The sequence below is a fragment of the Nothobranchius furzeri genome, chromosome 3 (assembly GCF_043380555.1).
Source record: "Nothobranchius furzeri strain GRZ-AD chromosome 3, NfurGRZ-RIMD1, whole genome shotgun sequence".
NCBI classification, from domain to species: Eukaryota; Metazoa; Chordata; class Actinopteri; order Cyprinodontiformes; family Nothobranchiidae; genus Nothobranchius; species Nothobranchius furzeri.
The window spans coordinates 30,174,800-30,197,439 of record NC_091743.1 but is presented as its reverse complement, the minus strand read 5'-3'; positions in this window follow the sequence as shown (position 1 = coordinate 30,197,439).

Genomic DNA, 22,640 nt, shown 5'->3' with positions numbered 1-22,640 from the left:
AGACACTCCTCGGGGATCGTCTTGCTTGGGCCTCTCTCCTGGAGGCCCTCTGTCAGACCCAGTGTTGACATGTGGCAAGACGCTCCTAGGGGCGCGTCTTGCTTGGCTCTCTCTCCTGGAGGCGCTCAGTCAGACCGAGTGCTGACATGTGACAAGACGCTCCTCGGGGCGTGTCTTGCTTGGGCCTCTCTCCTGGAGGCGCTCAGTCAGACCCAGTGGTGACATATGGCAAGACGCTCCTCGGGACGCGTATTGCTTGGGCCTCTCTCCTGGAGGCCCTCTGTCAGACCCAGTGTTGACATGTGGCAAGACACTCCTCGGGGCATGTCTTGCTTGGGCTTCTCTCATGGAGGCCCTCAGTCAGACCCAGTGTTGACATGTGGCAAGACACTCCTCGGGGCATGTCTTGCTTGGGCTTCTCTCATGGAGGCCCTCAGTCAGACCGAGTGCTGACATGTGGCAAGACGCTCCTCGGGGCGCGTCTTGCTTGGGCCTCTCTCCTGGAGGCGCTCAGTCAGACCCAGTGGTGACATGTGGCAAGACGCTCCTCGGGGCACGTCTTGCTTGGGCCTCTCTCCTGGAGGCCCTCAATCAGACCCAGTGTTGACACGTGGCAAGACGCTCCTCGGGGCGCGTCTTGCTTGGGCCTCTCTCCTGGAGGCGCTCAGTCAGACCCAGTGTTGACATGTGGCAAGACGCTCCTCGGGGCGCGTCTTGCTTGGGCCTCTCTCCTATAGGCCCTCAATCAGACCCAGTGTTGACACGTGGCAAGACGCTCCTCGGGGCGCATCTTGCTTGGGCCTCTCTCCTGGAGGCGCTCAGTCAAACCGAGTATTGACATGTGGCATGACGCTTCTCGGGGCGCGTCTTGCTTGGGCCTCTCTCCTGGAGGCCCTCAGTCAGACCCATTGTTGACATGTGGCAAGACGCTCCTCGGGGCGCGTCTTGCTTGGGCCTCTCTCCTGGAGGCCCTCTGTCAGACCCAGTGTTGACATGTGGCAAGACGCTCCTAGGGGCGCGTCTTGCTTGGCTCTCTCTCCTGGAGGCGCTCAGTCAGACCGAGTGCTGACATGTGGCAAGACGCTCCTCGGGGCGTGTCTTGCTTGGGCCTCTCTCCTGGAGGCGCTCAGTCAGACCCAGTGGTGACATATGGCAAGACGCTCCTCGGGGCGCGTATTGCTTGGGCCTCTCTCTTGGAGGCCCTCTGTCAGACAAAGTGTTGACATGTGGCAAGACACTCCTCGGGGCATGTCTTGCTTGGGCTTCTCTCATGGAGGCCCTCAGTCAGACCCAGTGTTAACAAGTGTCAAGACACTCCTCGGGGCGCGTCTTGCTTGGGCCTCTCTCCTGGAGGCGCTCAGTCAGACCCAGTGTTGACATGTGGCAAGACGCTCCTCGGGGCGCGTCTTACTTGGGCCTCTCTCCTGGAGGTGCTCAGTCAGACCCAGTGTTGACATGTGGCAAGACGCTCCTCGGGGCGCGTCTTGCTTGGGCCTCTCTCCTGGAGGCTCTCAGTCAGACCCAGTGGTGACATGTGGCAAGACGCTCCTCGGGGCGCGTCTTGCTTGGGCCTCTCTCCTGGAGGCGCTCAGTCAGACCCAGTGGTGACATGTGGCAAGACGCTCCTCGGGGCACGTCTTGCTTGGGCCTCTCTCCAGGAGGCCCTCAATCAGACCCAGTGTTGACACGTGGCAAGACGCTCCTCGGGGCGCGTCTTACTTGGGCCTCTCTCCTGGAGGCGCTCAGTCAGACCGAGTGCTGACATGTGGCAAGACGCTCCTCGGGGCGCGTCTTGCTTGGGCCTCTCTCCTGGAGGCCCTCTGTCAGACCCAGTGTTGACATGTGGCAAGACGCTCCTCGAGGCGCATCTTGCTTGGGCCTCTCTCCTGGAGGCCCTCAATCAGACCCAGTGTTGACACGTGGTAAGACGCTCCTCGGGGCGCGTCTTGCTTGGGCCTCTCTCCTGGAGGAGCTCAGTCAAACCGAGTAGTGACATGTGGCATGACGCTCCTCGGGGCGCGTCTTGCTTGGGCCTCTCTCCTAGAGGCCCTCTGTCAGACCCAGTGTTGACATGTGGCAAGACGCTCCTCGGGGCGTGTCTTGCTTGGGCCTCTCTCATGGAGGCCCTCAGTCAGACCCAGTGTTGACAAGTGTCAAGACGCTCCTCGGGGCGCGTCTTGCTTGGGCCTCTCTCCTGGAGGGACTCAGTCAGACCCATTGTTGAATGTGGCAAGACGCTCCTCGGGGCACGTCTTGCTTGGGCTTCTCTCCTGGAGGCCCTCAGTCAGACCTATTGTTGACAAGAGGCAAGACGCTCCTCGGGGCGCTTCTTGCTTGGGCCTCTCTCCTGGAGGCGCTCAGTCAGACCCAGTGTTGACATGTGGCAAGACGCTCCTCGGGGCACGTCTTGCTTGGGCCTCTCTCCTGGAGGCGCTCAGTCAGACCCAGTGTTGACATGTGGCAAGACGCTCCTCGGGGCGCGTCTTGCTTGGGCCTCTCTCCTGGAGGCGCTCAGTCAGACCCAGTGGTGACATGTGGCAAGACGCTCCTCGGGGCGCTTCTTACTTGGGCCTCTCTCCTGGAGGCGCTCAGTCAGACCCATTGGTGACATGTGGCAAGACGCTCCTCGGGGCGCGTCTTGCTTGGGCTTCTCTCATTGAGGCCCTCAGTCAGACCCAGTGTTGACATGTGTCAAGACGCTCCTCGGGGCGTGTCTTGCTTGGGCCTCTCTCCTGGAGGCGCTCAGTCAGACCCAGTGTTGACATGTGGCAAGACACTCCTCGGGGCGCGTCTTGCTTGGGCCTCTCTCCTGGAGGCCCTCTGTCAGACCCAGTGTTGACATGTGGCAAGACGCTCCTCGGGGCGCGTCTTGCTTGGGCTTCTCTCCTGGAGGCGCTCAGTCAGACCCAGTGTTGACATGTGGCAAGACGCTCCTCGGGGCACGTCTTGCTTGGGCTTCTCTCCTGGAGGCCCTCAGTCAGACCCAGTGTTGACAAGTGTCAAGACGCTCCTCGGGGCACGTCTTGCTTGGGCCTCTCTCCTGGAGGCGCTCAGTCAGACCCAGTGTTGACATGTGGCAAGACGCTCCTCGGGGCGCGTCTTGCTTGGGCCTCTCTCCTGGAGGCTCTCAGTCAGACCCAGTGGTGACATGTGGCAAGACGCTCCTCGGTGCGCCGTCTTGCTTGGGCCTCTCTCCTGGAGGCGCTCAGTCAGACCCAGTGTTGACATGTGGCAAGACACTCCTCGGGGCGCGTCTTGCTTGGGCCTCTCTCCTGGAGGCCCTCTGTCAGACCCAGTGTTGACATGTGGCAAGAAACTCCTCGGGGCGCGTCTTGCTTGGGCTTCTCTCATGGAGGCCCTCAGTCAGACCCAGTGTTGACAAGTGTCAAGACACTCCTCGGGGCGCATCTTGCTTGGGCCTCTCTCCTGGAGGCCCTCTGTCAGACCCAGTGTTGACATGTGGCAAGACACTCCTCGGGGATCGTCTTGCTTGGGCCTCTCTCCTGGAGGCCCTCTGTCAGACCCAGTGTTGACATGTGGCAAGACGCTCCTAGGGGCGCGTCTTGCTTGGCTCTCTCTCCTGGAGGCGCTCAGTCAGACCGAGTGCTGACATGTGACAAGACGCTCCTCGGGGCGTGTCTTGCTTGGGCCTCTCTCCTGGAGGCGCTCAGTCAGACCCAGTGGTGACATATGGCAAGACGCTCCTCGGGACGCGTATTGCTTGGGCCTCTCTCCTGGAGGCCCTCTGTCAGACCCAGTGTTGACATGTGGCAAGACACTCCTCGGGGCATGTCTTGCTTGGGCTTCTCTCATGGAGGCCCTCAGTCAGACCCAGTGTTGACATGTGGCAAGACACTCCTCGGGGCGCGTCTTGCTTGGGCCTCTCTCCTGGAGGCCCTCTGTCAGACCCAGTGTTGACATGTGGCAAGACGCTCCTCGGGGCGCGTCTTGCTTGGGCTTCTCTCCTGGAGGCGCTCAGTCAGACCCAGTGTTGACATGTGGCAAGACGCTCCTCGGGGCACGTCTTGCTTGGGCTTCTCTCCTGGAGGCCCTCAGTCAGACCCAGTGTTGACAAGTGTCAAGACGCTCCTCGGGGCACGTCTTGCTTGGGCCTCTCTCCTGGAGGCGCTCAGTCAGACCCAGTGTTGACATGTGGCAAGACGCTCCTCGGGGCGCGTCTTGCTTGGGCCTCTCTCCTGGAGGCTCTCAGTCAGACCCAGTGGTGACATGTGGCAAGACGCTCCTCGGTGCGCCGTCTTGCTTGGGCCTCTCTCCTGGAGGCGCTCAGTCAGACCCAGTGTTGACATGTGGCAAGACACTCCTCGGGGCGCGTCTTGCTTGGGCCTCTCTCCTGGAGGCCCTCTGTCAGACCCAGTGTTGACATGTGGCAAGAAACTCCTCGGGGCGCGTCTTGCTTGGGCTTCTCTCATGGAGGCCCTCAGTCAGACCCAGTGTTGACAAGTGTCAAGACACTCCTCGGGGCGCATCTTGCTTGGGCCTCTCTCCTGGAGGCCCTCTGTCAGACCCAGTGTTGACATGTGGCAAGACACTCCTCGGGGATCGTCTTGCTTGGGCCTCTCTCCTGGAGGCCCTCTGTCAGACCCAGTGTTGACATGTGGCAAGACGCTCCTAGGGGCGCGTCTTGCTTGGGCCTCTCTCCTGGAGGCCCTCTGTCAGACCCAGTGTTGACATGTGGCAAGAAACTCCTCGGGGCGCGTCTTGCTTGGGCTTCTCTCATGGAGGCCCTCAGTCAGACCCAGTGTTGACAAGTGTCAAGACACTCCTCGGGGCGCATCTTGCTTGGGCCTCTCTCCTGGAGGCCCTCTGTCAGACCCAGTGTTGACATGTGGCAAGACACTCCTCGGGGATCGTCTTGCTTGGGCCTCTCTCCTGGAGGCCCTCTGTCAGACCCAGTGTTGACATGTGGCAAGACGCTCCTAGGGGCGCGTCTTGCTTGGCTCTCTCTCCTGGAGGCGCTCAGTCAGACCGAGTGCTGACATGTGACAAGACGCTCCTCGGGGCGTGTCTTGCTTGGGCCTCTCTCCTGGAGGCGCTCAGTCAGACCCAGTGGTGACATATGGCAAGACGCTCCTCGGGACGCGTATTGCTTGGGCCTCTCTCCTGGAGGCCCTCTGTCAGACCCAGTGTTGACATGTGGCAAGACACTCCTCGGGGCATGTCTTGCTTGGGCTTCTCTCATGGAGGCCCTCAGTCAGACCCAGTGTTGACATGTGGCAAGACACTCCTCGGGGCATGTCTTGCTTGGGCTTCTCTCATGGAGGCCCTCAGTCAGACCGAGTGCTGACATGTGGCAAGACGCTCCTCGGTGCGCCGTCTTGCTTGGGCCTCTCTCCTGGAGGCGCTCAGTCAGACCCAGTGTTGACATGTGGCAAGACACTCCTCGGGGCGCGTCTTGCTTGGGCCTCTCTCCTGGAGGCCCTCTGTCAGACCCAGTGTTGACATGTGGCAAGAAACTCCTCGGGGCGCGTCTTGCTTGGGCTTCTCTCATGGAGGCCCTCAGTCAGACCCAGTGTTGACAAGTGTCAAGACACTCCTCGGGGCGCATCTTGCTTGGGCCTCTCTCCTGGAGGCCCTCTGTCAGACCCAGTGTTGACATGTGGCAAGACACTCCTCGGGGATCGTCTTGCTTGGGCCTCTCTCCTGGAGGCCCTCTGTCAGACCCAGTGTTGACATGTGGCAAGACGCTCCTAGGGGCGCGTCTTGCTTGGGCCTCTCTCCTGGAGGCCCTCTGTCAGACCCAGTGTTGACATGTGGCAAGAAACTCCTCGGGGCGCGTCTTGCTTGGGCTTCTCTCATGGAGGCCCTCAGTCAGACCCAGTGTTGACAAGTGTCAAGACACTCCTCGGGCGCATCTTGCTTGGGCCTCTCTCCTGGAGGCCCTCTGTCAGACCCAGTGTTGACATGTGGCAAGACACTCCTCGGGGATCGTCTTGCTTGGGCCTCTCTCCTGGAGGCCCTCTGTCAGACCCAGTGTTGACATGTGGCAAGACGCTCCTAGGGGCGCGTCTTGCTTGGCTCTCTCTCCTGGAGGCGCTCAGTCAGACCGAGTGCTGACATGTGACAAGACGCTCCTCGGGGCGTGTCTTGCTTGGGCCTCTCTCCTGGAGGCGCTCAGTCAGACCCAGTGGTGACATATGGCAAGACGCTCCTCGGGACGCGTATTGCTTGGGCCTCTCTCCTGGAGGCCCTCTGTCAGACCCAGTGTTGACATGTGGCAAGACACTCCTCGGGGCATGTCTTGCTTGGGCTTCTCTCATGGAGGCCCTCAGTCAGACCCAGTGTTGACATGTGGCAAGACACTCCTCGGGGCATGTCTTGCTTGGGCTTCTCTCATGGAGGCCCTCAGTCAGACCGAGTGCTGACATGTGGCAAGACGCTCCTCGGGGCGCGTCTTGCTTGGGCCTCTCTCCTGGAGGCGCTCAGTCAGACCCAGTGGTGACATGTGGCAAGACGCTCCTCGGGGCACGTCTTGCTTGGGCCTCTCTCCTGGAGGCCCTCAATCAGACCCAGTGTTGACACGTGGCAAGACGCTCCTCGGGGCGCGTCTTGCTTGGGCCTCTCTCCTGGAGGCGCTCAGTCAGACCCAGTGTTGACATGTGGCAAGACGCTCCTCGGGGCGCGTCTTGCTTGGGCCTCTCTCCTGGAGGTGCTCAGTCAGACCGAGTGTTGACATGTGGCAAGACGCTCCTCGGGTCGCGTCTTGCTTGGGCCTCTCTCCTATAGGCCCTCAATCAGACCCAGTGTTGACACGTGGCAAGACGCTCCTCGGGGCGCATCTTGCTTGGGCCTCTCTCCTGGAGGCGCTCAGTCAAACCGAGTATTGACATGTGGCATGACGCTTCTCGGGGCGCGTCTTGCTTGGGCCTCTCTCCTGGAGGCCCTCTGTCAGACCCAGTGTTGACATGTGGCAAGACACTCCTCGGGGCGCGTCTTGGTTGGGCTTCTCTCATGGAGGCCCACAGTCAGACCCAGTGTTGACAAGTGTCAAGACACTCCTCGGGGCGCATCTTGCTTGGGCCTCTCTCCTGGAGGCGCTCAGTCAGACCCATTGTGGACATGTGGCAAGACGCTCCTCGGGGCGCGTCTTGCTCGGGCTTCTCTCCTGGAGGCCCTCAGTCAGACCCATTGTTGACATGTGGCAAGACGCTCCTCGGGGCGCTTCTTGCTTGGGCCTCTCTCCTGGAGGCGCTCAGTCAGACCCAGTGTTGACATGTGGCAAGACTCTACTCGGGGCGCTTCTTGCTTGGGACTCTCTCCTGGAGGAGCTCAGTCAGACCCAGTGTTGACATGTGGCAAGACGCTCCTCGGGGCACGTCTCGCTTGGGCCTCTCTCCTGGAGGCGCTCAGTCAGACCCAGTGATAACATGTGGCTAGACGCTCCTCGGGGCACGTATTGCATGGGCCTCTCTCCTGGAGGCCCTCTGTCAGACCCAGTGTTGACACGTGGCAAGACCCTCCTCGGGGCGCGTCTTGCTTGGGCCTCTCTCCTGGAGGCCCTCAATCGGACCCAGTGTTCACACGTGGCAAGATGCTCCTCGGGGCGCGTCTTGCTTGGGCCTCTCTCCTGGAGGCGCTCAGTCAGACCCAGTGGTGACATGTGGCAAGACACTCATCGAGGCGCGTCTTGCTTCGGCCTCTCTCCTGGAGGCCCGCTGTCAGACCCAGTGTTGACATGTGGCAAGACGCTCCTAGGGGCGCGTCTTGCTTGGGTCTCTCTCCTGGAGGCGCTCAGTCAGACCGAGTGCTGACATGTGGCAAGACGCTCCTCGGGGCGTGTCTTGCTTGGGCCTCTCTCCTGGAGGCGCTCAGTCAGACCCAGTGGTGACATATGGCAAGACGCTTCTCGGGGCGCGTGTTGCTTGGGCCTCTCTCCTGGAGGCGCTCAGTCAGACCCAGTGGTGACATATGGCAAGACACTCCTCGGGGCGCGTATTGCTTGGGCCTCTCTCCTGGAAGCCCTCTGTCAGACCCAATGGTGACATGTGGCAAGACACTCCTCGGGGCGCGTCTTGCTTGGGCCTCTCTCCTGGAGGCCCTCTGTCAGACCCAGTGTTGACATGTGGCAAGACGCTCCTAGGGGCGCGTCTTGCTTGGGCCTCTCTCCTGGAGGCGCTCAGTCAGACCGAGTGCTGACATGTGGCAAGACGCTCATCGGTGCGCGTCTTGCTTTGGCCTCTCTCCTGGAGGCGCTCAGTCAGACCCAGTGGTGACATATGGCAAGACGCTCCTCGGGGCGCGTGTTGCGTGGGCCTCTCTCCTGGAGGCCCTCTGTCAGACCCAGTGTTGACATGTGGCAAGACACTCCTCGGGGCGCGTCTTGCTTGGGCTTCTCTCCTGGAGGCCCTCAGTCAGACCCAGTGTTGACAAGTGTCAAGACGCTCCTCTGGGCACGTCTTTCTTGGGCCTCTCTCCTGGAGGCGCTCAGTCAGACCGAGTGCTGACATGTGGCAAGACGCTCCTCGGTGCGCATCTTGCTTGGGCCTCTCTCCTGGAGGCGCTCAGTCAGACCCAGTGGTGACATATGGCAAGACGCTCCTCGGGGCGCGTGTTGCATGGGCCTCTCTCCTGGAGGCCCTCTGTCAGACCCAGTGTTGACATGTGGCAAGACACTCCTCGGGGCGCGTCTTGCTTGGGCTTCTCTCCTGGAGGCCCTCAGTCAGACCCAGTGTTGACAAGTGTCAAGACGCTCCTCGGGGCACGTCTTGCTTGGGCCTCTCTCCTGGAGGCTCTCAGTCAGACCCAGTGTTGACATGTGGCAAGACGCTCCTCGGTGCGCCGTCTTGCTTGGGCCTCTCTCCTGGAGGCGCTCAGTCAGACCCAGTGTTGACATGTGGCAAGACACTCCTCGGGGCGCGTCTTGCTTGGGCCTCTCTCCTGGAGGCCCTCTGTCAGACCCAGTGTTGACATGTGGCAAGAAACTCCTCGGGGCGCGTCTTGCTTGGGCTTCTCTCATGGAGGCCCTCAGTCAGACCCAGTGTTGACAAGTGTCAAGACACTCCTCGGGGCGCATCTTGCTTGGGCCTCTCTCCTGGAGGCCCTCTGTCAGACCCAGTGTTGACATGTGGCAAGACACTCCTCGGGGATCGTCTTGCTTGGGCCTCTCTCCTGGAGGCCCTCTGTCAGACCCAGTGTTGACATGTGGCAAGACGCTCCTAGGGGCGCTTCTTGCTTGGCTCTCTCTCCTGGAGGCGCTCAGTCAGACCGAGTGCTGACATGTGACAAGACGCTCCTCGGGGCGTGTCTTGCTTGGGCCTCTCTCCTGGAGGCGCTCAGTCAGACCCAGTGTTGACATGTGGCAAGACGCTCCTCGGGACGCGTATTGCTTGGGCCTCTCTCCTGGAGGCGCTCAGTCAGACCGAGTGCTGACATGTGGCAAGACGCTCCTCGGGGCGTGTCTTGCTTGGGCCTCTCTCCTGGAGGCGCTCAGTCAGACCCAGTGGTGACATATGGCAAGACGCTTCTCGGGGCGCGTGTTGCTTGGGCCTCTCTCCTGGAGGCGCTCAGTCAGACCCAGTGGTGACATATGGCAAGACACTCCTCGGGGCGCGTATTGCTTGGGCCTCTCTCCTGGAAGCCCTCTGTCAGACCCAATGGTGACATGTGGCAAGACACTCCTCGGGGCGCGTCTTGCTTGGGCCTCTCTCCTGGAGGCCCTCTGTCAGACCCAGTGTTGACATGTGGCAAGACGCTCCTAGGGGCGCGTCTTGCTTGGGCCTCTCTCCTGGAGGCGCTCAGTCAGACCGAGTGCTGACATGTGGCAAGACGCTCATCGGGGCGCGTCTTGCTTTGGCCTCTCTCCTGGAGGCGCTCAGTCAGACCCAGTGGTGACATATGGCAAGACGCTCCTCGGGGCGCGTGTTGCGTGGGCCTCTCTCCTGGAGGCCCTCTGTCAGACCCAGTGTTGACATGTGGCAAGACACTCCTCGGGGCGCGTCTTGCTTGGGCTTCTCTCCTGGAGGCCCTCAGTCAGACCCAGTGTTGACAAGTGTCAAGACGCTCCTCGGGGCACGTCTTTCTTGGGCCTCTCTCCTGGAGGCGCTCAGTCAGACCGAGTGCTGACATGTGGCAAGACGCTCCTCGGTGCGCATCTTGCTTGGGCCTCTCTCCTGGAGGCGCTCAGTCAGACCCAGTGGTGACATATGGCAAGACGCTCCTCGGGGCGCGTGTTGCATGGGCCTCTCTCCTGGAGGCCCTCTGTCAGACCCAGTGTTGACATGTGGCAAGACACTCCTCGGGGCGCGTCTTGCTTGGGCTTCTCTCCTGGAGGCCCTCAGTCAGACCCAGTGTTGACAAGTGTCAAGACGCTCCTCGGGGCACGTCTTTCTTGGGCCTCTCTCCTGGAGGCGCTCAGTCAGACCCATTGTTGACATGTGGCAAGACGCTCCTCGTGGCGCTTCTTGCTTGGGCCTCTCTCCTGGAGGCGCTCAGTCAGACCCAGTGTTGACATTTGGCAAGACGCTCCTCGGGGCGCGTCTTGCTTGGGCCTCTCTCCTGGAGGCGCTCAGTCAGACCCAGTGGTGACATATGGCAAGACGCTCCTCAGGGCGCGTATTGCTTGGGCCTCTCTCCTGGAGGCCCTCTGTCAGACCCAGTGTTGACATGTGGCAAGACACTCCTCGGGGCGCGTCTTGCTTGGGCCTCTCTCCTGGAGGCCCTCTGTCAGACCCAGTGTTGACATGTGGCAAGACGCTCCTAGGGGCGCGTCTTGCTTGGCTCTCTCTCCTGGAGGCGCTCAGTCAGACCGAGTGCTGACATGTGGCAAGACGCTCCTCGGGGCGTGTCTTGCTTGGGCCTCTCTCCTGGAGGCGCTCAGTCAGACCCAGTGGTGACATATGGCAAGACGCTCCTCGGGGCGCGTATTGCTTGGGCCTCTCTCCTGGAGGCCCTCTGTCAGACCCAGTGTTGACATGTGGCAAGACACTCCTCGGGGCATGTCTTGCTTGGGCTTCTCTCATGGAGGCCCTCAGTCAGACCCAGTGTTAACAAGTGTCAAGACACTCCTCGGGGCGCGTCTTGCTTGGGCCTCTCTCCTGGAGGCGCTCAGTCAGACCCAGTGTTGACATGTGGCAAGACGCTCCTCGGGGCGCGTCTTACTTGGGCCTCTCTCCTGGAGGTGCTCAGTCAGACCCAGTGTTGACATGTGGCAAGACGCTCCTCGGGGCGCGTCTTGCTTGGGCCTCTCTCCTGGAGGCTCTCAGTCAGACCCAGTGGTGACATGTGGCAAGACGCTCCTCGGGGCGCGTCTTGCTTGGGCCTCTCTCCTGGAGGCGCTCAGTCAGACCAAGTGCTGACATGTGGCAAGACGCTCCTCGGGGCGCGTCTTGCTTGGGCCTCTCTCCTGGAGGCGCTCAGTCAGACCCAGTGGTGACATGTGGCAAGACGCTCCTCGGGGCACGTCTTGCTTGGGCCTCTCTCCAGGAGGCCCTCAATCAGACCAAGTGTTGACACGTGGCAAGACGCTCCTCGGGGCGCGTCTTACTTGGGCCTCTCTCCTGGAGGCGCTCAGTCAGACCGAGTGCTGACATGTGGCAAGACGCTCCTCGGGGCGCGTCTTGCTTGGGCCTCTCTCCTGGAGGCCCTCAATCAGACCCAGTGTTGACACGTGGCAAGACGCTCCTCGGGGCGCGTCTTGCTTGGGCCTCTCTCCTGGAGGAGCTCAGTCAAACCGAGTAGTGACATGTGGCATGACGCTCCTCGGGGCGCGTCTTGCTTGGGCCTCTCTCCTAGAGGCCCTCTGTCAGACCCAGTGTTGACATGTGGCAAGACGCTCCTCGGGGCGTGTCTTGCTTGGGCCTCTCTCATGGAGGCCCTCAGTCAGACCCAGTGTTGACAAGTGTCAAGACGCTCCTCGGGGCGCGTCTTGCTTGGGCCTCTCTCCTGGAGGCACTCAGTCAGACCCATTGTTGAATGTGGCAAGACGCTCCTCGGGGCACGTCTTGCTTGGGCTTCTCTCCTGGAGGCCCTCAGTCAGACCTATTGTTGACAAGAGGCAAGACGCTCCTCGGGGCGCTTCTTGCTTGGGCCTCTCTCCTGGAGGCGCTCAGTCAGACCCAGTGTTGACATGTGGCAAGACGCTCCTCGGGGCGCGTCTTGCTTGGGCCTCTCTCCTGGAGGCGCTCAGTCAGACCCAGTGGTGACATGTGGCAAGACGCTCCTCGGGGCGCTTCTTACTTGGGCCTCTCTCCTGGAGGCGCTCAGTCAGACCCAGTGTTGACATGTGGCAAGACGCTCCTCGGGACGCGTCTTGCTTGGGCTTCTCTCCTGGAGGCCCTCAGTCAGACCCAGTGTTGACAAGTGTCAAGACGCTCCTCGGGGCACGTCTTGCTTGGGCCTCTCTCCTGGAGGCTCTCAGTCAGACCCAGTGTTGACATGTGGCAAGACGCTCCTCGGTGCGCCGTCTTGCTTGGGCCTCTCTCCTGGAGGCGCTCAGTCAGACCCAGTGTTGACATGTGGCAAGACACTCCTCGGGGCGCGTCTTGCTTGGGCCTCTCTCCTGGAGGCCCTCTGTCAGACCCAGTGTTGACATGTGGCAAGAAACTCCTCGGGGCGCGTCTTGCTTGGGCTTCTCTCATGGAGGCCCTCAGTCAGACCCAGTGTTGACAAGTGTCAAGACACTCCTCGGGGCGCATCTTGCTTGGGCCTCTCTCCTGGAGGCCCTCTGTCAGACCCAGTGTTGACATGTGGCAAGACACTCCTCGGGGATCGTCTTGCTTGGGCCTCTCTCCTGGAGGCCCTCTGTCAGACCCAGTGTTGACATGTGGCAAGACGCTCCTAGGGGCGCTTCTTGCTTGGCTCTCTCTCCTGGAGGCGCTCAGTCAGACCGAGTGCTGACATGTGACAAGACGCTCCGCGGGGCGTGTCTTGCTTGGGCCTCTCTCCTGGAGGCGCTCAGTCAGACCCAGTGTTGACATGTGGCAAGACGCTCCTCGGGACGCGTATTGCTTGGGCCTCTCTCCTGGAGGCGCTCAGTCAGACCGAGTGCTGACATGTGGCAAGACGCTCCTCGGGGCGTGTCTTGCTTGGGCCTCTCTCCTGGAGGCGCTCAGTCAGACCCAGTGGTGACATATGGCAAGACGCTTCTCGGGGCGCGTGTTGCTTGGGCCTCTCTCCTGGAGGCGCTCAGTCAGACCCAGTGGTGACATATGGCAAGACACTCCTCGGGGCGCGTATTGCTTGGGCCTCTCTCCTGGAAGCCCTCTGTCAGACCCAATGGTGACATGTGGCAAGACACTCCTCGGGGCGCGTCTTGCTTGGGCCTCTCTCCTGGAGGCCCTCTGTCAGACCCAGTGTTGACATGTGGCAAGACGCTCCTAGGGGCGCGTCTTGCTTGGGCCTCTCTCCTGGAGGCGCTCAGTCAGACCGAGTGCTGACATGTGGCAAGACGCTCATCGGGGCGCGTCTTGCTTTGGCCTCTCTCCTGGAGGCGCTCAGTCAGACCCAGTGGTGACATATGGCAAGACGCTCCTCGGGGCGCGTGTTGCGTGGGCCTCTCTCCTGGAGGCCCTCTGTCAGACCCAGTGTTGACATGTGGCAAGACACTCCTCGGGGCGCGTCTTGCTTGGGCTTCTCTCCTGGAGGCCCTCAGTCAGACCCAGTGTTGACAAGTGTCAAGACGCTCCTCGGGGCACGTCTTTCTTGGGCCTCTCTCCTGGAGGCGCTCAGTCAGACCCATTGTTGACATGTGGCAAGACGCTCCTCGTGGCGCTTCTTGCTTGGGCCTCTCTCCTGGAGGCGCTCAGTCAGACCCAGTGTTGACATTTGGCAAGACGCTCCTCGGGGCGCGTCTTGCTTGGGCCTCTCTCCTGGAGGCGCTCAGTCAGACCCAGTGGTGACATATGGCAAGACGCTCCTCAGGGCGCGTATTGCTTGGGCCTCTCTCCTGGAGGCCCTCTGTCAGACCCAGTGTTGACATGTGGCAAGACACTCCTCGGGGCGCGTCTTGCTTGGGCCTCTCTCCTGGAGGCCCTCTGTCAGACCCAGTGTTGACATGTGGCAAGACGCTCCTAGGGGCGCGTCTTGCTTGGCTCTCTCTCCTGGAGGCGCTCAGTCAGACCGAGTGCTGACATGTGGCAAGACGCTCCTCGGGGCGTGTCTTGCTTGGGCCTCTCTCCTGGAGGCGCTCAGTCAGACCCAGTGGTGACATATGGCAAGACGCTCCTCGGGGCGCGTATTGCTTGGGCCTCTCTCCTGGAGGCCCTCTGTCAGACCCAGTGTTGACATGTGGCAAGACACTCCTCGGGGCATGTCTTGCTTGGGCTTCTCTCATGGAGGCCCTCAGTCAGACCCAGTGTTAACAAGTGTCAAGACACTCCTCGGGGCGCGTCTTGCTTGGGCCTCTCTCCTGGAGGCGCTCAGTCAGACCCAGTGTTGACATGTGGCAAGACGCTCCTCGGGGCGCGTCTTACTTGGGCCTCTCTCCTGGAGGTGCTCAGTCAGACCCAGTGTTGACATGTGGCAAGACGCTCCTCGGGGCGCGTCTTGCTTGGGCCTCTCTCCTGGAGGCTCTCAGTCAGACCCAGTGGTGACATGTGGCAAGACGCTCCTCGGGGCGCGTCTTGCTTGGGCCTCTCTCCTGGAGGCGCTCAGTCAGACCAAGTGCTGACATGTGGCAAGACGCTCCTCGGGGCGCGTCTTGCTTGGGCCTCTCTCCTGGAGGCGCTCAGTCAGACCCAGTGGTGACATGTGGCAAGACGCTCCTCGGGGCACGTCTTGCTTGGGCCTCTCTCCAGGAGGCCCTCAATCAGACCAAGTGTTGACACGTGGCAAGACGCTCCTCGGGGCGCGTCTTACTTGGGCCTCTCTCCTGGAGGCGCTCAGTCAGACCGAGTGCTGACATGTGGCAAGACGCTCCTCGGGGCGCGTCTTGCTTGGGCCTCTCTCCTGGAGGCCCTCAATCAGACCCAGTGTTGACACGTGGCAAGACGCTCCTCGGGGCGCGTCTTGCTTGGGCCTCTCTCCTGGAGGAGCTAAGTCAAACCGAGTAGTGACATGTGGCATGACGCTCCTCGGGGCGCGTCTTGCTTGGGCCTCTCTCCTAGAGGCCCTCTGTCAGACCCAGTGTTGACATGTGGCAAGACGCTCCTCGGGGCGTGTCTTGCTTGGGCCTCTCTCATGGAGGCCCTCAGTCAGACCCAGTGTTGACAAGTGTCAAGACGCTCCTCGGGGCGCGTCTTGCTTGGGCCTCTCTCCTGGAGGCACTCAGTCAGACCCATTGTTGAATGTGGCAAGACGCTCCTCGGGGCACGTCTTGCTTGGGCTTCTCTCCTGGAGGCCCTCAGTCAGACCTATTGTTGACAAGAGGCAAGACGCTCCTCGGGGCGCTTCTTGCTTGGGCCTCTCTCCTGGAGGCGCTCAGTCAGACCCAGTGTTGACATGTGGCAAGACGCTCCTCGGGGCGCGTCTTGCTTGGGCCTCTCTCCTGGAGGCGCTCAGTCAGACCCAGTGGTGACATGTGGCAAGACGCTCCTCGGGGCGCTTCTTACTTGGGCCTCTCTCCTGGAGGCGCTCAGTCAGACCCAGTGTTGACATGTGGCAAGACGCTCCTCGGGACGCGTCTTGCTTGGGCCTCTCTCCTGGAGGCTCTCAGTCAGACCCAGTGGTGACATGTGGCAAGACGCTCCTCGGTGCGCCGTCTTGCTTGGGCCTCTCTCCTGGAGGCGCTCAGTCAGACCCAGTGTTGACATTTGGCAAGACACTCCTCGGGGCGCGTCTTGCTTGGGCCTCTCTCCTGGAGGCCCTCTGTCAGACCCAGTGTTGACATGTGGCAAGAAACTCCTCGGGGCGCGTCTTGCTTGGGCTTCTCTCATGGAGGCCCTCAGTCAGACCCAGTGTTGACAAGTGTCAAGACACTCCTCGGGACGCATCTTGCTTGGGCCTCTCTCCTGGAGGCCCTCTGTCAGACCCAGTGTTGACATGTGGCAAGACACTCCTCGGGGATCGTCTTGCTTGGGCCTCTCTCCTGGAGGCCCTCTGTCAGACCCAGTGTTGACATGTGGCAAGACGCTCCTAGGGGCGCGTCTTGCTTGGCTCTCTCTCCTGGAGGCGCTCAGTCAGACCGAGTGCTGACATGTGGCAAGACGCTCCTCGGGGCGTGTCTTGCTTGGGCCTCTCTCCTGGAGGCGCTCAGTCAGACCCAGTGGTGACATATGGCAAGACGCTCCTCGGGACGCGTATTGCTTGGGCCTCTCTCCTGGAGGCCCTCTGTCAGACCCAGTGTTGACATGTGGCAAGACACTCCTCGGGGCATGTCTTGCTTGGGCTTCTCTCATGGAGGCCCTCAGTCAGACCCAGTGTTAACAAGTTTCAAGACACTCCTCGGGGCGCGTCTTGCTTGGGCCTCTCTCCTGGAGGCGCTCAGTCAGACCCAGTGTTGACATGTGGCAAGACGCTCCTCGGGGCGCGTCTTACTTGGGCCTCTCTCCTGGAGGCGCTCAGTCAGACCCAGTGTTGACATGTGGCAAGACGCTCCTCGGGGCGCGTCTTGCTTGGGCCTCTCTCCTGGAGGCTCTCAGTCAGACCCAGTGGTGACATGTGGCAAGACGCTCCTCGGGGCGCGTCTTGCTTGGGCCTATCTCCTGGAGGCGCTCAGTCAGACCGAGTGCTGACATGTGGCAAGACGCTCCTCGGGGCGCGTCTTGCTTGGGCCTCTCTCCTGGAGGCGCTCAGTCAGACCCAGTGGTGACATGTGGCAAGACGCTCCTCGGGGCACGTCTTGCTTGGGCCTCTCTCCTGGAGGCCCTCAATCAGACCCAGTGTTGACACGTGGCAAGACGCTCCTCGGGGCGCATCTTGCTTGGGCCTCTCTCCTGGAGGCGCTCAGTTAGACCCAGTGTTGACATTTGGCAAGACGCTCCTCGGGGCGCGTCTTCCTTGGGCCTCTCTCCTGGAGGCGCTCAGTCAGACCCAGTGTTGACATGTGGCAAGACGCTCCTCGGGGCACGTCTTGCTTGGGCCTCTCTCCTGGAGGCGCTCAGTCAGACCCAGTGTTGACATGTGGCAAGACGCTCCTCGGGGCGCGTCTTGCTTGGGCCTCTCTCCTGGAGGCGCTCAGTCAGACCCAGTGGTGACATGTGGCAAGACGCTCCTAGGGGCGCGTCTTACTTGGGCCTCTCTCCTGGAGGCGCTCAGTAAGACCCAGTGGTGACATGTGGCAAGACGCTCTTCGGGGCACGTATTGCTTGGGCCTCTCTCCTGGAGGCCCTCTGTCAGACCCAGTGTTGACATGTGGCAAGACGCTCCTCGGGGCGCGTCTTGCTTGGGCCTCTCTCCTGGAGGCCCTCAATCAGACCCAGTGTTGACACGTGGCAAGACGCTCCTCGGGGCGCGTCTTGCTTGGGCCTCTCTCCTGGAGGCGCTCAGTCAGACCCAGTGTTGACAGTTGGCAAGACGCTCCTCGGGGCGCATCTTCCTTGGGCCTCTCTCCTGGAGGCGCTCAGTCAGACCCAGTGTTGACATGTGGCAAGACGCTCCTCGCGGCGCGTCTTGCTTGGGCCTCTCTCCTGGAGGCGCTCAGTCAGACCCAGTGGTGACATGTGGCAAGACGCTCCTCGAGGCGCATCTTGCTTGGGCCTCTCTCCTGGAGGCCCTCAATCAGACCCAGTGTTGACACGTGGCAAGACGCTCCTCGGGGCGCGTCTTGCTTGGGCCTCTCTCCTGGAGGAGCTCAGTCAAACCGAGTAGTGACATGTGGCATGACGCTCCTCGGGGCGCGTCTTGCTTGGGCCTCTCTCCTAGAGGCCCTCTGTCAGACCCAGTGTTGACATGTGGCAAGACGCTCCTCGGGGCGTGTCTTGCTTGGGCCTCTCTCATGGAGGCCCTCAGTCAGACCCAGTGTTGACAAGTGTCAAGACGCTCCTCGGGGCGCGTCTTGCTTGGGCCTCTCTCCTGGAGGCACTCAGTCAGACCCATTGTTGAATGTGGCAAGACGCTCCTCGGGGCACGTCTTGCTTGGGCTTCTCTCCTGGAGGCCCTCAGTCAGACCTATTGTTGACAAGAGGCAAGACGCTCCTCGGGGCGCTTCTTGCTTGGGCCTCTCTCCTGGAGGCGCTCAGTCAGACCCAGTGTTGACATGTGGCAAGACGCTCCTCGGGGCACGTCTTGCTTGGGCCTCTCTCCTGGAGGCGCTCAGTCAGACCCAGTGTTGACATGTGGCAAGACGCTCCTCGGGGCGCGTCTTGCTTGGGCCTCTCTCCTGGAGGCGCTCAGTCAGACCCAGTGGTGACATGTGGCAAGACGCTCCTCGGGGCGCTTCTTACTTGGGCCTCTCTCCTGGAGGCGCTCAGTCAGACCCAGTGTTGACATGTGGCAAGACGCTCCTCGGGACGCGTCTTGCTTGGGCCTCTCTCCTGGAGGCTCTCAGTCAGACCCAGTGGTGACATGTGGCAAGACGCTCCTCGGTGCGCCGTCTTGCTTGGGCCTCTCTCCTGGAGGCGCTCAGTCAGACCCAGTGTTGACATTTGGCAAGACACTCCTCGGGGCGCGTCTTGCTTGGGCCTCTCTCCTGGAGGCCCTCTGTCAGACCCAGTGTTGACATGTGGCAAGAAACTCCTCGGGGCGCGTCTTGCTTGGGCTTCTCTCATGGAGGCCCTCAGTCAGACCCAGTGTTGACAAGTGTCAAGACACTCCTCGGGGCGCATCTTGCTTGGGCCTCTCTCCTGGAGGCCCTCTGTCAGACCCAGTGTTGACATGTGGCAAGACACTCCTCGGGGATCGTCTTGCTTGGGCCTCTCTCCTGGAGGCCCTCTGTCAGACCCAGTGTTGACATGTGGCAAGACGCTCCTAGGGGCGCGTCTTGCTTGGGCCTCTCTCCTGGAGGCGCTCAGTCAGACCCAGTGGTGACATATGGCAAGACGCTCCTCGGGACGCGTATTGCTTGGGCCTCTCTCCTGGAGGCCCTCTGTCAGACCCAGTGTTGACATGTGGCAAGACACTCCTCGGGGCATGTCTTGCTTGGGCTTCTCTCATGGAGGCCCTCAGTCAGACCCAGTGTTAACAAGTGTCAAGACACTCCTCGGGGCGCGTCTTGCTTGGGCCTCTCTCCTGGAGGCGCTCAGTCAGACCCAGTGTTGACATGTGGCAAGACGCTCCTCGGGGCGCGTCTTACTTGGGCCTCTCTCCTGGAGGCGCTCAGTCAGACCCAGTGTTGACATGTGGCAAGACGCTCCTCGGGGCGCGTCTTGCTTGGGCCTCTCTCCTGGAGGCTCTCAGTCAGACCCAGTGGTGACATGTGGCAAGACGCTCCTCGGGGCGCGTCTTGCTTGGGCCTATCTCCTGGAGGCGCTCAGTCAGACCGAGTGCTGACATGTGGCAAGACGCTCCTCGGGGCGCGTCTTGCTTGGGCCTCTCTCCTGGAGGCGCTCAGTCAGACCCAGTGGTGACATGTGGCAAGACGCTCCTCGGGGCACGTCTTGCTTGGGCCTCTCTCCTGGAGGCCCTCAATCAGACCCAGTGTTGACACGTGGCAAGACGCTCCTCGGGGCGCATCTTGCTTGGGCCTCTCTCCTGGAGGCGCTCAGTTAGACCCAGTGTTGACATTTTGCAAGACGCTCCTCGGGGCGTGTCTTCCTTGGGCCTCTCTCCTGGAGGCGCTCAGTCAGACCCAGTGTTGACATGTGGCAAGACGCTCCTCGGGGCACGTCTTGCTTGGGCCTCTCTCCTGGAGGCGCTCAGTCAGACCCAGTGTTGACATGTGGCAAGACGCTCCTCGGGGCGCGTCTTGCTTGGGCCTCTCTCCTGGAGGCGCTCAGTCAGACCCAGTGGTGACATGTGGCAAGACGCTCCTAGGGGCGCGTCTTACTTGGGCCTCTCTCCTGGAGGCGCTCAGTAAGACCCAGTGGTGACATGTGGCAAGACGCTCTTCGGGGCACGTATTGCTTGGGCCTCTCTCCTGGAGGCCCTCTGTCAGACCCAGTGTTGACATGTGGCAAGACGCTCCTCGGGGCGCGTCTTGCTTGGGCCTCTCTCCTGGAGGCCCTCAATCAGACCCAGTGTTGACACGTGGCAAGACGCTCCTCGGGGCGCGTCTTGCTTGGGCCTCTCTCCTGGAGGCGCTCAGTCAGACCCAGTGTTGACAGTTGGCAAGACGCTCCTCGGGGCGCATCTTCCTTGGGCCTCTCTCCTGGAGGCGCTCAGTCAGACCCAGTGTTGACATGTGGCAAGACGCTCCTCGGGGCGCGTCTTGCTTGGGCCTCTCTCCTGGAGGCGCTCAGTCAGACCCAGTGGTGACATGTGGCAAGACGCTCCTCGGGGCGCGTCTTACTTGGGCCTCTCTCCTGGAGGCGCTCAGTCAGACCCAGTGGTGACATGTGGCAAGACGCTCTTCGGGGCACGTATTGCTTGGGCCTCTCTCTTGGAGGCCCTCTGTCAGACCCAGTGTTGACATGTGGCAAGACGCTCCTCGGGGCGCGTCTTGCTTGGGCCTCTCTCCTGGAGGCCCTCAATCAGACCCAGTGTTGACACGTGGCAAGACGCTCCTCGCGGCGCGTCTTGCTTGGGCCTCTCTCCTGGAGGCGCTCAGTCAGACCCAGTGTTGACATTTGGCAAGACGCTCCTCGGGGCGCGTCTTCCTTGGGCCTCTCTCCTGGAGGCCCTCAGTCAGACCCATTGTTGACAAGAGGCAAGACGCTCCTCGGGGCGCTTCTTGCGTGGGCCTCTCTCCTGGAGGCGCTCAGTCAGACCCAGTGTTGACATGTGGCAAGACGCTCCTCGGGGCACGTCTTGCTTGGGCCTCTCTCCTGGAGGCGCTCAGTCAGACCCAGTGTTGACATGTGGCAAGACGCTCCTCGGGGCGCGTCTTGCTTTGGCCTCTCTCCTGGAGGCGCTCAGTCAGACCCAGTGGTGACATGTGGCAAGACGCTCCTCGGGGCGCGTCTTACTTGGGCCTCTCTCCTGGAGGCGCTCAGTCAGACCCAGTGGTGACATGTGGCAAGACGCTCCTCAGGGCATGTATTGCTTGGGCCTCTCTCCTGGAGGCCCTCTGTCAGACCCAGTGTTGACTTGTGGCAAGACGCTCCTGGGGCGCGTCTTGCTTGGGCTTCTCTCATTGAGGCCCTCAGTCAGACCCAGTGTTGACATGTGTCAAGACGCTCCTCGGGGCGTGTCTTGCTTGGGCCTCTCTCCTGGAGGCGCTCAGTCAGACCCAGTGTTGACATGTGGCAAGACGCTCCTCGGGGCACGTCTTGCTTGGGCTTCTCTCCTGGAGGCCCTCAGTCAGACCCAGTGTTGACAAGTGTCAAGACGCTCCTCGGGGCACGTCTTGCTTGGGCCTCTCTCCTGGAGGTGCACAGTCAGACCCAGTGTTGACATGTGGCAAGACGCTCCTCGGGGCGCGTCTTGCTTGGGCCTCTCTCCTGGAGGCTCTCAGTCAGACCCAGTGGTGACATGTGGCAAGACGCTCCTCGGGGCGCGTCTTGCTTGGGCCTCTCTCCTGGAGGCGCTCAGTCAGACCCAGTGTTGACATGTGGCAAGACACTCCTCGGGGCGCGTCTTGCTTGGGCCTCTCTCCTGGAGGCCCTCTGACAGACCCAGTGTTGACATGTGGCAAGACCCTCCTCGGGGCGCGTCTTGCTTGGGCCTCTCTCGTGGAGGCCCTCAATCGGACCCAGTGTTGACACGTGGCAAGATGCTCCTCGGGGCGCGTCTTGCTTGGGCCTCTCTCCTGGAGGCGCTCAGTCAGACCGAGTAGTGACATGTGGCATGACGCTCCTCGGGCAAGTCTTGCTTGGGCCTCTCTCCTGGAGGCGCTCAGTCAGACCCAGTGGTGACATGTGGCAAGACACTCCTCGAGGCGCGTCTTGCTTCGGCCTCTCTCCTGGAGGCCCGCTGTCAGACCCAGTGTTGACATGTGGCAAGACGCTCCTAGGGGCGCGTCTTGCTTGGGTCTCTCTCCTGGAGGCGCTCAGTCAGACCGAGTGCTGACATGTGGCAAGACGCTCCTCGGGGCGCGTCTTGCTTGGGCCTCTCTCCTGGAGGCGCTCAGTCAGACCCAGTGGTGACATATGGCAAGATGCTTCTCGGGGCGCGTGTTGCTTGGGCCTCTCTCCTGGAGGCCCTCTGTCAGACCCAGTGTTGACATGTGGCAAGACGCTCCTCGGGGCGCGTCTTGCTTGGGCCTCTCTCATGGAGGCGCTCAGTCAGACTCAGTGGTGACATATGGCAAGACACTCCTCGGGGCGCGTATTGCTTGGGCCTCTCTCCTGGAGGCCCTCAGTCAGACCCAGTGTTGACAGGTGGCAAGACACTCCTCGGGGCGCGTCTTGCTTGGGCTTCTCTCCTGGAGGCCCGCTGTCAGACCCAGTGTTGACATGTGGCAAGATACTCTTAGGGGCGCATCTTGCTTGGGCCTCTCTCCTGGAGGCGCTCTGTCAGACCGAGTGCTGACATGTGGCAAGACGCTCCTCGGGGCGCGTCTTGCTTGGGCCTCTCTCCTTGAGGCGCTCAGTCAGACCCAGTGGTGACATATGGCAAGACGCTCCTCGGGGCGCGTGTTGCTTGGGCCTCTCTCCTGGAGGCCCTCTGTCAGACCCAGTGTTGACATGTGGCAAGACACTCCTCGGGGCGCGTCTTGCTTGGGCTTCTCTCCTGGAGGCGCTCAGTCAGACCCAGTGTTGACATGTGGCAAG